Here is a 17,444-nt window from a genome sequence, read left to right on the forward strand (position 1 = left end):
AAGGTTTTTGTAGGTTATTGGCAGGAGCATCCGACATTCCAGAATTAGGTGATACAGATCAAACCGAAGAAATCAACCGGATAAGTATTACTGATTCAGAATCACAATATGCAGACTTGATCTTTTATTTGAAAAACGGGTATGCACCTCCTAACCTGTCTTACAAAAACAAAAGGGCCATTAGATTAAAAGCAAAAAATTTCACAATTATTGATGATGTGCTTTTTAGGCAAAATTATGATTCAATCTTATTAAGATGCCTAGAAAAACCTGAAGCACAAAAGGTTTTGCAGGAATTACATGATGGACTAGCAGGAGGACATTTTGGAGCTGACACAACAGCCCACAAAATCATTCATGCTAGATATTATTGGCCCACTCTGTTTAGAGATGCTTATGAATATGTAAGGAAATGCCGAAATTGTCAAACTTCTAGTGGAAGGCAAAGAAAACCAGCTTTCCCTTTGCAACCGGTCAACATTGAACAGCCATTTGAGCAATGGGGATTGGATATCATTGGGGAAATTACTCCTCATTCTTCCAAACAACATAAGTATATCCTTACTGCCACTGATTATTTTACTAAATGGGTTGAAGCAATTCCTTTGAAGACAACAAATTCTGAGGCAATAATTGAATTCATAGATCAATCCATCATTACCAGGTTTGGTGTCCCAAATGCTCTTGTTTTTGATAATGCATCTTACTTTTCAGGTAATGCTATGTTTGATTTCGCTATTAAAAGAGGATTTAAATTAAAATATTCTGCTAATTACCATCCCCAGGGTAATGGTTTAGCAGAGTCTACAAATAAAAATCTGATTAAAATTATTAAGCGAACTATCGAACAGAATCATAAAACATGGCACAAATCCTTAATATTCACACTATGGGCTGATAGGATAACACAGAAGGCTTCTACAAGATCTTTTCCGTTCAACCTTGTATATGGAAAAGAAGCAGTACTACCCACAAATCTTGTTCTTCCTTCCCTAGCCCTAGTTCAGTTTATTGAGGAAAGCCCTTCTTCTTCTATTCAACTTAGACATGACCAAATTCTAAAATTAGAAGAGGAAAGGGAAAAAGCCAAGGTTATTCATGCAAAACATCAGCAAATCATCAAGTCATCCTTTGATTCAGTCTCATCCGGTTCAAAACAATTTCAAGTCGGTGATTTAGTTATGAAATGGGGCAAAGCCCATGAAGATAAGGGAAAGCACACCAAGTTCCAAAAGATGTGGCTTGGGCCATTTCAGATCTGTGAGAAGATAGGCCATTCGACCTTCATAATACAAGATTTATCAGGTTTGAGAGATTCTCTCCCTGTTAATGGCCTTATCTTAAAGAAATTCTTCAATTGAGAAGGTAACCCCTTCTCCTTTTTAATAGAATTTTGTAGTTTGTAGGACCATTAGAAAATAAAGTTGTAAGGTATCTTCCATTGACCTTTGCTGTACTTAAAAGTTGCTCAACAGAAGTAGTGATGATATTTACTTTTAAAATAATATAAGTCTTAGATAAGAGGAACAATTTCTAGGAAACTAGGTATAATTGCATTCCGAAAACATACTTCAATTTTTGTAAACTCTTCTCAAAGTTTAGAAGTATTATAAATCATTTTCTATTTTCAAATTGGTCACAAAAAGTTTATCAATATCAAAACAGAAACTAATCCAATTTCAACATCTTCAACTCTTACCCTGTCATCCATTTACTCTTAAGGAGAAAATTGTCCATCCCATTCACCAAAGTTTATGGTTACTCAGAGTGTAATTCTAAAATATTTGATATAAAAGATAAGAGGTCTTATTACAAGCCTACTTACCATGATCATCGGGAAATAGTTTAACCGACATTACCAATACTGCATACCAAACAGGGTAATGGCTTAGAATTATAAGACAAGGGGTCTAATCACGAGCCAGCTTGTTCGGTTAGATTACTACCAGTGAATGGCATTGTCAACAACTGGCCACCAAACCAGGACAATGGCTTTTTATCTTAGCAATAACAGAAAAAGGAAAGGAAATACAAAATATGAAAACATGTTTTGAATTCATTCTGTTAATCAGACTCTTAAATGGATGGAATAATGGACAATAATATGGTTTAAAGGTATCCCTGTCGAAACTATGAACGTTTGCTGGCAGCAGAGGCTCTACCTATGACAAACGAGTTAACTATAAAAGCTGATTTGGAAAGGTTTTCTGTTTTATCATTATAAACCAATGGAGGCCTATTTAAAACTTAGAATGTATCTAATTTTAAATAAGAGAGGAAATTAGCAAAGATAGTTTCATTTTACTCGGAATGCATATATACCTAGTTATATTAGAATTTTCCCCTTTGATTAGAACTCTATTTTGAAAAAGATTAAGTATTTCCATACTTTTCAGAGATAATTGTTTCTTCCAGCGAATCACCAATTGTTGTGCTCTACAACAACCCCCCATTTCATATCATTTTTATTCACAAAATTATCATATGTAATGGGTCCCTTTTAGTTTTGATTGGTATCAACTTTGTATTATTCAAAAAGGTTCGAAAACAAAATGAAAACATTATAAAAGACCTTTTTGACAAACCAATTTTGGTCTTATAATATAAATAATCAATCTTTTATCATTGCGATAAAGCGATCACAAGATCGCATATCGCAATGACAAAGGAGGCATAACTTAAAAACCATCGGTTTGCTCTGACGTGATAACATGCAATAGCTTATCAGATATCGGCAATCATAAGTTCCCATAATTAAAGTGCCTTTCGACCCAATGCGATGTGATATCGCTATCGGCGATCAGCGATACACTATGCATGCTTTTTAAAGTGTCTTTCGATCCGATGCGATGCGATATCGCATATCGGTGATCAGCGATATACCATGCATGCTTTTTAAAGTGCCCATACTCCCAATGCGATGCGATGCGATATCGCCATCGGCGATCGGGGAATTCAAAAGGTGTCAATATGAAGATTTAAGTCTTCCCCGACACCCGATTGCGATAAAGCCAAAAGCGCAAACTTCAAAAAGCCGTTAAGGCAGAGGGATATTACGATTAATTCGTATTAAAAGCCTTATCTTTCAAACAGTGATTTACCTACACTCAACCGCCAAAACATTCAAGGCACGCTTAAACAAATCATTCGGCCGATTAATGATATGATGGGCATTTAAAGGATTGGCAGGTTTTAACGGCCATTTAATGAAATAGTAAGTCTTAAAATCTTCTCATAGATTGTATCCGCGGCCACTTTAAAGTTAATCCCTCATCACGCATTGATCAATATATCTCACTCGTATTTGGTTTTCGCTACCAATTCTCTGTGTTATGCTTATTTCCACTTCTGTGCAGAATTCTTCCGAAGTAATAGATTCAAGCAGAATGGGGAAGAAGTCTAAGAAAACCACAGTCGCTTCCACTGCACCAGCCACAGGACAAGCCATCGCTGATCCAGCAAATAAAAAGAAAGGATTAATATCTGATACTACATGCTTAGGACTCGCCAAGACCACTTGGCAAAGTACCTATAATTTGATCGAAGCCGAAGAACCAAAGGTGACGGGAGTACAAGCTACGACAGGTTCCAGTAGAAAATCTGATGGTACTTTCAAAGACTTGGCCGACTCTTTCCTTCATCGGATAGCGGCTCAGGAGCAAATTCTCCCATATACGGATGTAGTAAAGTGGGCAATTGAGGAAATCCCAATTACAGACAGAACTTTCTGCACCAAAGATGGGAGAATCTTCGGTTCATTCAAGGTTGATGATTTAAGGCAAATGTATCATTTGCCTGAGCCAGAGAAGAAATACAACAAGGCATTTCTGGAGAAATTCCGAAATGAGAACGAAACTGAATCCGAACCCATTCGGGAATGGAGGCAAAATCTGGCGAAACACAAGCATGAAACTTCCGGTAAGTACTCTGTGGATTCTCTATGTTCTCCGTATTGTTATGCTGGGATAATGATGTGTAGACTGTGGGGGTTGCACGATTCCGCTAATTTCACTATAGAAATGGTTCCCTTGATGGAAGCGGCATGTAATAGCGAGATAATGGATTGGGCAACCATACTATCAAATAAGCTAGCGAAAACAGTTCTTAGTTTTAGAACTAAAACTTCCATCTCAGAAAGGATTATTCCCCCATTCTACTACAGTGCTTATATTCTAGATACCCTGTGTTTTAATTCTGAGTTTCCTGTACTCGGCTGGAGGTGGACTCCACAAGACCCCACGCATATTCATATATACCATCAGAAATTATGGAAGACTTCCTACAAGCACCATTTGTACCAAGTTTGTAATGGCTTCATGTTACCCATTCATTATTCTATTTTTAATAAACCTGCTCCCAAAATTTCTTACCAAGCAGGGATTGATTTAACATCAATAGGAAGATGGTTCAGAGAGGAGAAATTTACTTATGTAAGAATTTTCGGCAGCCAATCCGAACCTCATGTCCTTCCTTTGTACATACCTGACAAACTGCTGGCAAGGGAGATAGCCTATCAGATCATTGCCAAGGGAGTTACACAGATTCTCAATAAAAATAAGAAGCAGGTCTGGCCCTCCTTTCCTCTGAGATGTGGTGTATACACTTTGCATGATTTCAAACATGCAGAAAAAGAAGCTGCAAAAATCAAATCATTAACTCTGGCAACTCTCCCAAGTAGGCGATTTGATCCCAACAAAGTCGCCTATAATGCACTTGAACAGGCCAAATTAACAAAGTTTGGTCATGTAGAAGATCAGTTTGACGACCTGTTCTCTTCAGCTGAATCAATGTATCAGGTTAGATCGCTGGCCATAATGCAATACAAAGATGAAGGGTTAACCGAATTCAACAGACTTAGAGAACAGAGGTTGCAAACTCTGCCTCTATATCTGTTAGCAACAACCCCATCAACAAGACCAAGCGAGCCTGAACAACAACATTCAAAGGAAGCTCTGGTTACAACAAAAGAACAAGAGAAAGCGCAGGAGGAAACCCAGACTAAAGAGCAGGAGAAAGTGCGGGAGGAGACCCAGACTAAAGAGCAGAAACAGAGCAACATAGAAGTGAATGTGGATACTCATATTGATCCAAAATTGCTCCAGGAATGGCAGCAATTTGATTCTATTATCAGTAGTCTGGAATGTTCAAAGGACACTGAAACTTCGAAAGAAGCAGATACACAGGAAACCACTTCACAACAGGTTCCAAGTGGAACCAGCGGCCTACCCAGTTCAAAGGAAGTAGAAATAATACCAAAGGACCCCTCCGATCAAATCATTTTGCAGGTAGAAGAAATTCCTCCCTTGGATGTCTTCTATAGCCCAAGGCACAAAGATGTAGTAAAATGATAGAGGAAGAGAAGAAGGACTGATCAACCTTCCCTTTTCCCAGAACAGACGATCACGGGCAATGTGGTTTGGAAGGAGGAATTTGACCCCTCTGATGACCTAACAAAACTATCACAATATGCTGGAGCCTATTCAGCAGCAACAATAGACAAAGCATCAGACGTGAGTCTTTTATTAAAAACAAAAGACCAGGAAATCTTTTTATTGCAGGCACAGCTAACAGAAGCACAACAGAAAGCGGAGCAGGTAGAACAACAATTGTTAACACACCAGCAAATAAATAATCAATTAACTCAACAATTGCAGGCAGAGAAACAAAGGATTGATCACAGCGCAATCCAGAAGCAGAAAGAGTTGTCTGAAGCCTTGGCACAACTGAGGGCAACAAATGAACAAATGCTGAAGACAAAAGATGAGAAGATTGCTCAACTATCAGCACAGCTTGAGAAGACAAAGGGCATCCCACAAATAACCAAATTCAAATTAGAAGCATTACAGATAAATAAGGCATTAATAGCCCAAGTCAAGCTTCTATGTTAACAAATCGCCTAGGCGGAACCACTATGCGAATTGACGGCATCAATAAGTAAACAAACAGAAAAGGCTAGAACAGAATTAGATCAAGCTGAAGAAATGTTAACTGAATTTCTTGACTGGAAAGATACCGATCAGGGACAAGCGGCAAATTTACCAAGAATTTTAGAGTCGCATAAAGATATATTGTTTACAGAATGGCAGTCCCAGTTAATGAAAGCAGAGAGGGCAATTTCAAGGTGCAAATCAACCACAAGTAATTTGGTTGATTTGGTTAATAATACTCTCTACTTGTCAAACATGATTTCCCAATGCACTCCAGGTAAATTGACAGCGGTCAAAACATTGGAGCAGTCATGCTATCCAGATCTAGAGGAAAAGGGGAGATTAATTGCTGGAATTAATAGCTTAACATGGGATACCTATTGGTTCTTCTTGGTAAAACCACACAGTCAAAGAGCCGCCCTTAAATGCCTTACAGATGCAATCGGGTATATTATCCCCGATATTCAGGATGCCACCTATGCCGCCCAGCTTAACTCTCGCCTCAACAGACCGCCCGAAGTGGAGCCAATGCTTGCGATAAGTTAGCTCAAGTTTAAAGGCAAACGGCCTACTTGATGATTCATGCTTCCGACTGCCAGGTTGCTAAGAAGGAGATACTCAAAATCATTTGATACCAATTAAGTAGGATTTCAGTTTCATAGATAGTTAGTTTAATTCAGTATTTATAGACCCTTTCATGTTTTTAGAAAGGGTCGTAAAGTTTTGTACTTGACTTAAAACCTGAAGTTGCACTACTGTGCTTCAGGCATATTCTTTTATAAAACTGGACCAATCATTCTGATTTTGGCAAAGAAGCTTTTATGCAAATGTGCACCACTGTCTTTGTTTGAAAGTATTTCTGCGTTAGAGGAAGAATTTCAAATAGCGATTGATGTTGGAGAGTGACTCGCAGCTCATATGGTACTATTATCTATGTCTGAATCCATTCTTTTCATATGAATTGTTATTTGATCGCCTTTGCTATTATCGAATATATATATGTGTTTTAACAACATTTCTTTATTCCCTTCACCATTGAATGTTTATGGTAATGCTTTTCTTTTGATCATATATTTATTGATGATATAAATGATGAGTGTAGCAATATTGCGTTAATCACTTTGTTTAACTATTTAAGCAAAGTAATCTTTGAATGAGTAAATGTCCATGTTTATTAGATGGAGTCATCTACATGCCTGTTAATAAACATAGATCATCAAGCGCTACACCTCAAAGTACAATAGGTCCCGGGATTAGTAGTAATTCTTTTTATTTCGCTAATAAATTAAGTTATTCGCCTATCATTAGATTAGTTAATCAATCATTCATTCATTCTGTTTATTCATTGCTGGGAAACTGGTCCCATTATCCCCAGTCGGAGCCACCATTCCAAACGGAAAAGTAGCTGTATTAAGGTCCGAACCAGGTGGTTATCCCCCAATGTTGATACAACGATTTTTGGGGCATCAACATGTTGCACTAGTCGTAGTTTGAATGAGTTGCTACATGATTGAAAATATCATGGAGTAGAGACACTTGGATAATTTATACTTTATCTTTTGGCATTGTTAAACTATCAAAACTTAGGATAATAAAACAACTCATTTTATCTTAATTCCTCCTCTTAACTTTTACTAAAGGGATATTTTGGACAAAAATGGTGGAAAAAATATAGTAAAAAGAACTATATATTAGTCAAAATGATGCTAGTTGAGTGAGCTAACACCAAAATGAACCACAACCCCATCAATCAAATTCATCTCTTTTGTATAAGTTTTCAGTTCTTAAATTCAACCACCTCTTTTTCATAGTTACAAATCAACTAAACTTCCTATTTGACATATCTGTTACTGCATAATACATTTTCCACTTTTGTGCTACACAACAAGAGGAAAAATTTGCAACTATGCAATTCATTTTGCATGCTTGTGCAAAATATTTTCTTTAGCATTAACATTTTTTAGTGCTAGAAAAATATTTTGAATAATGCCTCAAATATTTCAAAATATGGAAAATTCCAAATATATCCATATTTTTCCAAGATTGTGGATGAAATATTTCATTTTTGGCTTCATCTAGCTTCTTCGGCACTAGGCATACCTTCCTGACTCAACAAACTCATTGCTACACCAAAAGTGTTACATCAAAACAACATACTTAATCAAAATCAAGCAAATTTAAAGTAGAAACTTCATTTTCCTTCAATTTTAGTAGCTTGAACCTCATTTTTGCAACTTTGGTCCATACAAATGCCTTTCCCATGGTAGTTTGTTGATGGTACAGATTCACTAAAGTTTATAACAAACTTCTTTCAGAAATTTATGTATCCTTGAAAATTGCATGCCTTGTTTATGGTCATGGATAGTGGGCCAATCAAATGTAGCTTTGACTTTGTTTACATGTGTTCTGAAATCTTCAAGTGATATTATAACTCTGATATACTAGCTTGTTTTTTAAAAAAACACTTTCCCTACATTGAGAATCTGGCCCTTCACCAATTTCAAATGTTGTACATGCCTATTAACGTACGGAATCACAAGCTTATAAACTTACTCTGGGAGTACTTGGTTCATTGTTCCTATGAATATAAGAAGCCCAAAGGTCATTATGAATATAATAAGCCCAAAGGTCATTAAAAACCATTCATACAGTCCCTTGCTCTTAAACCTAATTCTTTATTCATCATCTTTCTTTAATTTTAAACTTGATGTTAATCACTTTGTCAATCAATATTTGGAAGCTCTTTAACATCAGGAAGATAATTTTGTAAATCTTCTTTTTAGGGTATCACTCTAGAGAAGTTATAATTTCCTGTAATTTTATTTATTGATATAGCATCGATACATCTGTCCCACTTACCTACTTTCATTGACACTAGAAATGTTGGAATTGCACATGGACGCTTGTCATCAAGCTGTTGCAATTCCAGCCATCGATTTTGGACATGTGTTTTGGCTGAAATTTGGGCTCTTCTATCTTCTATGTCATCTGCGACTCCACACAGTCGTGTCATTTCAAGTCATCAACTTCCATGTAGCCAACCATCATTGAGCAGGCCCTTGTGCCCTTAAGCCCTCATCTTTCATCGTTTCTCTCCCTTCATTCATTCGTTCACCTCTACCCTCAAAATGTTGGGACTCAAACTTTCTAGGCTCAGGTAGCTACCAAACCACACCTTTAGTAGGAAAAATGACCATGTGACCTTTGTGTTGTTCATTAAAAAATGAAGTCAGGCTAGAATTCTAGATTATCTTATTGTATTTGCCTTGTATTCTTTGAGGGAGAACTTATGGAACCATCTGCCAGTTTGGTAATCCCCCAGTCCAAAAGAAACTCACAATCAGCTTCATTTGTAATCCAACTCATGACCATAACCTGCATGTAGATCCCACCTTCAATCCAATTCTAATTCCCTACAGTCATAACCTAGCTGCAATAGAGTTCGAGGGTTTTTTAAAGTGATTAAAGGGTGTTTCAAGTAGGATGGTTTGAAGGGATTGTTGTGAGGGTTAGTAGCACCATGAAGTAAGGAAAGGAGAAAAACCCACAGTCGTGATTGCAGGAAATCCTCGGAAATCATGATAGTGGACATGGACTCTATAGCCCAAGTGATATCGCCATGGAGTAGGACTTTTCATACTGGACTTCTTAGATCATGAACTTGTATAGAAGTGGAATTTCATGAAAATGAAAACAAAGAGATCCATTTCGGGGTAATAGATTTAGTTTGTTTTTGAGATACACACGAAATTTGTATTTATAGAAACTAATTGAGGATTAAAAATTAAAAATCCATAGGAGGAAATGACGTCACACTAGCCCATATTTAAACAAGAGACATATATGTAGTAGCAAAGACTTAATTCTTGGATTGAAGTAGGTTGGAAAAGGGAGAAACCTCCTCCTCTCAATGTGGTCAAAGGGTTGGCATAGGGAAAATTGAATGAGGAATGCCTCTGTCGAGCTTGGGAGTTAAATCTAAGAGTATGTGGACTCCCCCCTCTCGTGACCCCTTCAACTCACTTACAACTAGGCATCTCATTCCTCCATGACACCTTAGATTTGAAGGACCTTTCCTTTGAGCACACATGGATGGGCTCCAAATCCATTATCTTCCTCTAGGTCTAAACACATGAAGATTGACTTCCATCCCTTTGGCCTAAGAGAAGGATGATTTCACTCCATCCCAAACACAGGATCTTACTTGATTCAAACCTCGTGTAATCCCAATAGGCAGAACTCAAATTATCTAGCGATCAGGTCACAAATGTGGGAAAAGAGGGGAAGTGGGTAGTTATTCATGATCCGAAGGACGTTATCTATGATTTGGCCCCTCCAGGGTACTCCCACACTTTAGACCAACGCAATCTTGTTCAACTGAGGGTATGTTGAGGGGGGTGCAATGGCCCCCCCATCTCCAATGGATACCAGAATTGTAATAGTGCATTTTGATCTTTACTAGGAACCCTTTGTGATGTGATTGGGTCTGACGACCTGCTTTTCCTCACAAAGGTACACACAAACCCCATGCAAATGCCACCCTCCATCCGTTGGTACCATTGTTATCATCATGTAGATATGAGACTAAATTTGACAATGTCGAAGGGGTTGGGGTGGTCACATGTCTTATATGTGACAATCTCCATAACAAGGTTACTATGGTATAATCATATTAACATGAAATAATTTTTTGGATCGAGTTCCATTGGAACAAACCCCTTCTGTGGGGCAACTATATTGCAGTTTTCTACTCCCCCTAGCCTCGTCATACTTTGTAATGCATAATGAGTTGGAGCAAGACCCTTTCCTCAATCTCTATGCAAAAATCTCCCACCTCTCCACTCTTGGGGATATCATTCTTCTAATGGACTTCAATGCACGTACCAAAGACCTATAGGTACCTCTTCACGATAGAGTTGAGGATACACTTTGCCTTCAAGAACTAGAGCCAGAGTTTGTGGGTTTTCATAGGAGTTCATAAGACAAGAGTGGTCCCGTCACAGGTTATGGGAGGCACCTCTTTCAGTTGGGTGAATTCCATAGTTGATTTATTTTGAATGGAATCCCTTATTTTCTAGGGTCAATTGCTTTTAATTTCTTCCCCTAAAGTGGGGGATCCAGTGTACTTGACTATATTTTGGCCATCTAAGACCTTCTTCCATACATTAAGCACCTCTTAGTCTGCCCCCCGCACCCCACCCCCTTTTTCAAACCACACCCTCCTCACCTTCTTTTTCTCTACTTTTCCTCCGCCTACCCCTACCCCCAACCCTACATGCCAACTCCTCTGTGCCACATTTATCTTTGATAGAGATTATGCCACTTCTTACACCACTCACCTTAAGGAGTTTCTCCTCCCCATTTTCCACTTTAGGCCATTGGAGACCACCATAGCCAAATAGGAATATTTCCTTGATCCTCATGGAAGCAACCCTTGAGTTTTATCCTCATTGTACTCGTCATCACACCCATAAACCTACCCTTGGCTCTTTCCCTATGGACTGATAGTTTGATGATGAATGCAAATCCCTCCAAAAACAAATCTAACTCACTCTCACTCACAACTCATATTCCTCCCCTCACCTTCACAAAATATATTGGAATCTTCTTTGCTATAAAAAATGTAGGTTTTAACCCTATATAGAAATCACTTGCAAACATATTCTTAAAACAAAAAAATATACAATGGCGAGAACATAAAAATTACACAGAGATTTTCTCTTGGAACGCAAACTGGGAAAATTAGATTGATTTTTCATTATAATCCTTTCAATGCTACAATACATTATATACATGTTGAAGAATTTATAAACCCCAATCCGCTAACTCTAGGTTAGAAAATAACTGTAGTTCCCTTGACAAGATCTACAAAATACCATGGGAAAAAACCATCATGTCCAAAACCATGTTTAAAAACTATGCCAAAAACCATGGGTAGGTGTGCCCACGATATCTGGGTCTGCCTCCCATCCTTGGGTCCACCCAACTATTATTTGGTCCGCATAGAAAATAATTTTCCAGGGTGTTGCCCCAGACCCTATCGGGCTAGTCGTGGAAAGAATATAACACATACCCAACAAAAAAATTAACATCTCTCTTAGAAATGATAGGAACTTTGTGATACCCTTTGCCATTCCTCGAAAGAATTTTGGTGTGCCCTTTTTCCTTGATTCCATACCATTTCGCTTGACCTTGACCCCCCGAAGCATGTTGTCCTACACCACCTACCTTTATGATATTTCTAGACAACCTCCCACATGTGTCTCCTACCCCCACTTGCCACCTTTTCTCTGAGTGGGACATCAAGAGAGCACTTAGCTATGTGTAACAACAAAGAAACTAATGAGGAGGGCTTTAGATTGAATTCCTCGAGTAAGGAATCCAATCCCTTGATTCTCATATCATTGATTTATTTAATCATGTGGTATGATCAAGATTTCCCACCTTGACCAAACATATTATTCATTCAATCCAAAAACCATGGTGTAGTACTCAAAAAATTACTAGACTATCATGGTGGAGCATACATTTTCCAAGCTCTATGCCACATTCTTACACCAATGGATTTTAAGAGGAGCAAGAGAGTAATTGTATTCTAAAGCCATAGGAAAAGAAAACCTCCACCCCAACTACTAGATGATTGTTCACACCTTTATAATATATGCCACCATTGAGGAGGCTCATCATCACTCTTTGAAGATCTACAACTGGTTCATAGACTTCCAAAAATCATTTGAAATTGTCACAAGAGAGGCATTATTCCAACAACTTTGTGACATTGGCATATAAAAAACCCCATTGCAATCATCATGGGATTGTATGAGTCAGTTTTGGAATGCCTAGGGATGGAACATGGCCTTTTAGACCTCATCCATAGTACCATTGGGGTAAAACATGGGTTCCCCCTCTTGCTGACGCTCTTTGGAATTTATATTGATGACATAGAATCCTTCTAATATGGGCATATTCAAGAGGGGGATGGATATCTTCTATATTAGGTGTTGATCTCCTTACCCTTGTTTTTCGATGACTTGGTCTTATTGGCTTCTACTCGAGGGCTTACAAAGATAACTCAATGCACTAACAAACTTTTGTGACCTCTGACAGTTAACAATCAACTTGGGTAAAACCAAGGTCTTCATCTTCAATGCATCGAATATATTTCTTAAAGACTTACATTTCTACTACCAAATGGAAAATATTGAGATCACCACAACTTACACTTGGGAGTACAGTTATGGGGCCTAATTTTGGTTTGTGATAGACCCTCTAACCTTAACGTAGTAAAAGGTATGGTTCCCTAGCCTTCATCAATAGAATGTTTCCATGGAATTTTTTAGGAGATATTCACTAAAATCTATCTCATGGAGGCAATTATCAAATCCATAGTTCTCTATGGCTCCAATATTTGGGGATAGACTTTGTTGTAGGTAGATTGGAATAGGTTGGAGAGCGTACAAACCTTGCTTCTCAGGCGCATCATCCAATGTAAGAAGATGATTCCATAATACATCATTCAGGTAAATATCAAAGTTCACCCTTTGTTAATTTGGTATCTTAGTGACAAATGTCAATCATGGGACTAGATTCCTCTTTTCGAGAGGACCAATTTTGACTTTTGAAGCACTTAATTTGGACAAGAGAAAGTGTATTTTGGAATTGAAGCCCACATGTGCACAAAAGGACATGTCAACCCTAACAAGAAATTGGACACCCTTGGAAGCCTATGAATACACACCAAGTGACCGTCATTTGAACATCATCATCATCATCAAAAATCTTCTTCTTCTCTCTCTTCATTGGATTGCTTCGCACAGGTCTAAAGTTTGGTTTGTACAAGTCCGAAATTGCAAGGTTTGAAGCTCGCTCATGTGATTAGGATGTTTAGGTTCCATCCGTAGGATTGACACATGCATTTTTCGGTTATAACCGTAGGCACATAGGCTCATCCATGCGGTTGGAATATCTTAACTGAAAACATAAATCTTCCTCCATGTGGTTGAGATCTAGGGTTTCAGTTTCACAGCTAACTGCAGTTGACTGTGGATTGGGAAAGCTAATTTTGATCAGTATTGTTGCTATGATCATATTTCTGATATTGTTTGGTTGATATTGTTAGATATTTTGAGATCATTGTACTCTCTGTTTAACATTCTATGACAATCAAATAGAAGAATAATTATAAAGGGTTTTCCCCCTTGTGGGGTTTTTACCTGGTCATTGACCAAATATGGTGTCTCTTGTTGATGTATTGATTGTCTCCTATTGTCATTGCATTAGTGTTCTATCTTCAATTACTATTGATTGATGAAAATTATTAATTTTTATTGAAAAATTGCTAATTAAACAATTGAATTGGGCTAAAGTAATTGAAACACCATAGATCAATGTAAAATAAACATAGTATGAGAGTTAAAGTGAAGGACAAGCCCAAAGGAGGCAAGAGTTGAAGTAGTCATCTTTGGAGAAGTTGAAGGAGCCTATCTAATTGAGTCAAGATGTCAACCTCCTATTTTAAGGAAAATGAGAAGTTGGGTGACTCATCTAACTTTGTTGCTTGGAAGATTAGGTTGGAAATCATAGTTGAACACAATGACACTTGGAAATACATATAAGGAAAAGTACCTGAGCCTCCAGAGGATGCTTCTATTGTTTCTAAGAACAAGTACAAAAAAAGGTGAGTTAAAAGCAAAGAAAATCATAGCTGATGGTTTACAAGATCATTTACTTGCTTATTTTGGGAATTTGAAAAAGTTTAAGGATATTTATGATAAGCTAGCTGGCATGTATGAAGTCAAAAATTTAAATGAAATCACCTCCTTGAAATATCAACTTAAAGATATGAAGATAAATAAAGGAGAGTCTATGCAATCCTACATTATGAGGATATCTCTTCTTAGATATCAATCGCAGAGAGTTGGGGAAACAACGCATGGAATGGAATTGATGCTTATGAACCTTAGAGGTCTCCCTTCTATTTGGGAAACCTTAATTACCACTATAAGAAATAACAATTTTTTCCAATCATTTGATGAGCTCATTGGAAAATTCACTCAAGAAAAACCAAGGATGGTTTCTAGAGGAAAAATACAAAAGCATGAAGAAGGAGGTCTTGCTGGATTCATCACTCATAATTAGAAAAATAAGGGAAAATGAGGTTCATCAAATTCAAGGAAGCCTCCTAAAAATTCGAAGATAATTAATGAAAGAGAAGCATCACACATTGAATTTTACAATTGTCACAAGAAAGGTCACTATGCTCGAGATTGCCCTAAGAAGAACAATGGTCCTCGCTACAACACTAGAAGCAACAATAACAGGTTTAATAATCAAAGAAGAAGAGATGATCGAAGGAATGATTGTAATGGAAGAGATGAAGGAAGAATAAGAGATGCTCTGATTGATCATGAAGAATACCATTGTCTTCAAAAGAAGTCAAGAAAAATCATGTATGAAAGTAATGTTGCAAATCAATTTTAATATGTTCTTATTTTTGCACTTTCTAGTTCCTCTCCTGCGGATGCTTGGGACAATTAGTTGGTTGATAGTGGGGCCTCTCATCATTTCTCTAGGTATAAGGAAGTTCTCTCTAATTTGGTGGAGAAGGAGTCAAGTTTGAAAATTATTCTTGGAGACAACTCCACTCATCTCATTAAAGGTTTTGGGTCCATTAAATTTCATTTGGAGTTCGAGGAATTTGTTTTGATTCATGATGTAATGTATGTGTTGGGATTGAAGAAGAATTTAGTATCCAAACCTGATTTGGAAGAAAAAGGGATCATTAGAGAAATTTTGAGGTCTAAATAGGGCCTCCTAAGGAATACTATAAAATAGTAGTGGAAATAATAAAATAAGATTAGATTACATCATCAAATTTTGGAGGGAAAAAAGGAAAAACTATTTTTCAACTCACATTTCCAACTTATCTCCCTATGGTTTTTCTCAAATTTTGAGCAAGATCATTTGCTGGATGAAAAATTTAATTCCTCATCCAATGAATACCCATGTTGCATACTTTCGACGGACCTTGCTACATGAAAAATTAGAAATACATTAAAAAACATGATTGTAATCATGTTTTTTAATGTATTTCCCATTTTTTGTGTAGCAGGGTCCGTCGAAAGTACACAACATGGGTAATCCTTGGATGAAGAATTAAATTCCACATCTGAGTGCTCCCACTCAAAATTTGAGTAAAGCCGTAGGGAGACAAGTTGAAGGTACGAGTTGAAAAAGTAGTTTATTTATTAATCTTTTTACTCAAAAAATGGTGACTCATCCCCCATGGTTGACATCATCAACTTGATTTCTATTGTTTCTTATAAAGTTGATTTTGGTTGTACATTTTTGTTTTGAGGCCAATTTTTGACCTCAAAATTTCTCTAATGAAGGGTTGCCTTCATCAAGGGAAAAGTACATACTTGGCTGGTGGGATCCCCTATGAGAGATGCATTCACATTGGGATTTAGATTTGAAGGACTCTATAGAGTCAATGGAAGACTTCTTAGAGCATTGTTCCATGACAATAATCATCAAAGTGAGCTATGGCACCGAAGATTGGCCCATCTACACTATGAAGCCCTTTCGAAATTGAAGAAACTAGACTATGGAATTCTCGATGTTTGAGCCCAACATGATGGAGTATGTCCTGAATGTGCTAGAGGAAAGAGGACAAGGGGACCATTCCCCTCTATCAATAATAAGACAAATGACATCCTCTAACTCATTCATTTCGACATATGTGGTCTGATGCCCATACACTCTCTTGATGGCCATCTCTACTACATTACCTTCTGTTAGGGTCCTATAAATATAGTGATCAAGGTATGTTAGTCTGGCTATTTATCCCAATGGGATGTTCTAAGCTTATTTTTACTTTAAGTTGTTTCTAGCTTTTGAAAAGAAAAAGAATAAGAAAAATAGAAAAAGAAGAGAAAATATAGGGAGAAAAAGAAAAGAAAAATAGAAAGAAAAAGAAAAAGAAAAAGAAAATAAATTATGAAAATAGAGAAAGAAATAAAAATAGAGGAAAAATAAAAGGGGAATAAAAGAAAATATGTTTAAAATAAATATAAATAAAAATCCCCAAAGGGGTGCGCTAGTTGAAATGTCGCCTTAAGGTTTTATTATTATTATTATTATTATGGTTAATGTTGATTAATTAGCGAAAGACTTTGTTTAAAGTTATAAATAAAAGCATATGTGATGTTTTTCCACTTTTGATGAAGCATTTGCACGATTAAATGGACGAGATTGTCCCAACTCGGATCAACAGTAGAGGATAAAGTTCGCCCCTACCCCGCCCCCAAGATTTCAGGACTTAATGGGGGGGGGGGGGGGGTGTCCAAAATATGGTTTCATGGAAACCACCGAAAGCTACGTGGCAGCTCCATGATCACTTCGGGGGCCTCCCCTCCTTTACCACTTATCGTTGGCACCCCCCCAAAAACCACCACCCATTGGTTATTAAATCTTCCTGCCAACAATCATACGGAAGTTGGCCATTAATGACTCCCG

This window comes from Pinus tabuliformis, chromosome 5_1, assembly GCF_031772625.1.
Source record: "Pinus tabuliformis cultivar Carrire ecotype Pingquan chromosome 5_1, CPIR1, whole genome shotgun sequence".
Taxonomy (NCBI): domain Eukaryota; kingdom Viridiplantae; phylum Streptophyta; class Pinopsida; order Pinales; family Pinaceae; genus Pinus; species Pinus tabuliformis.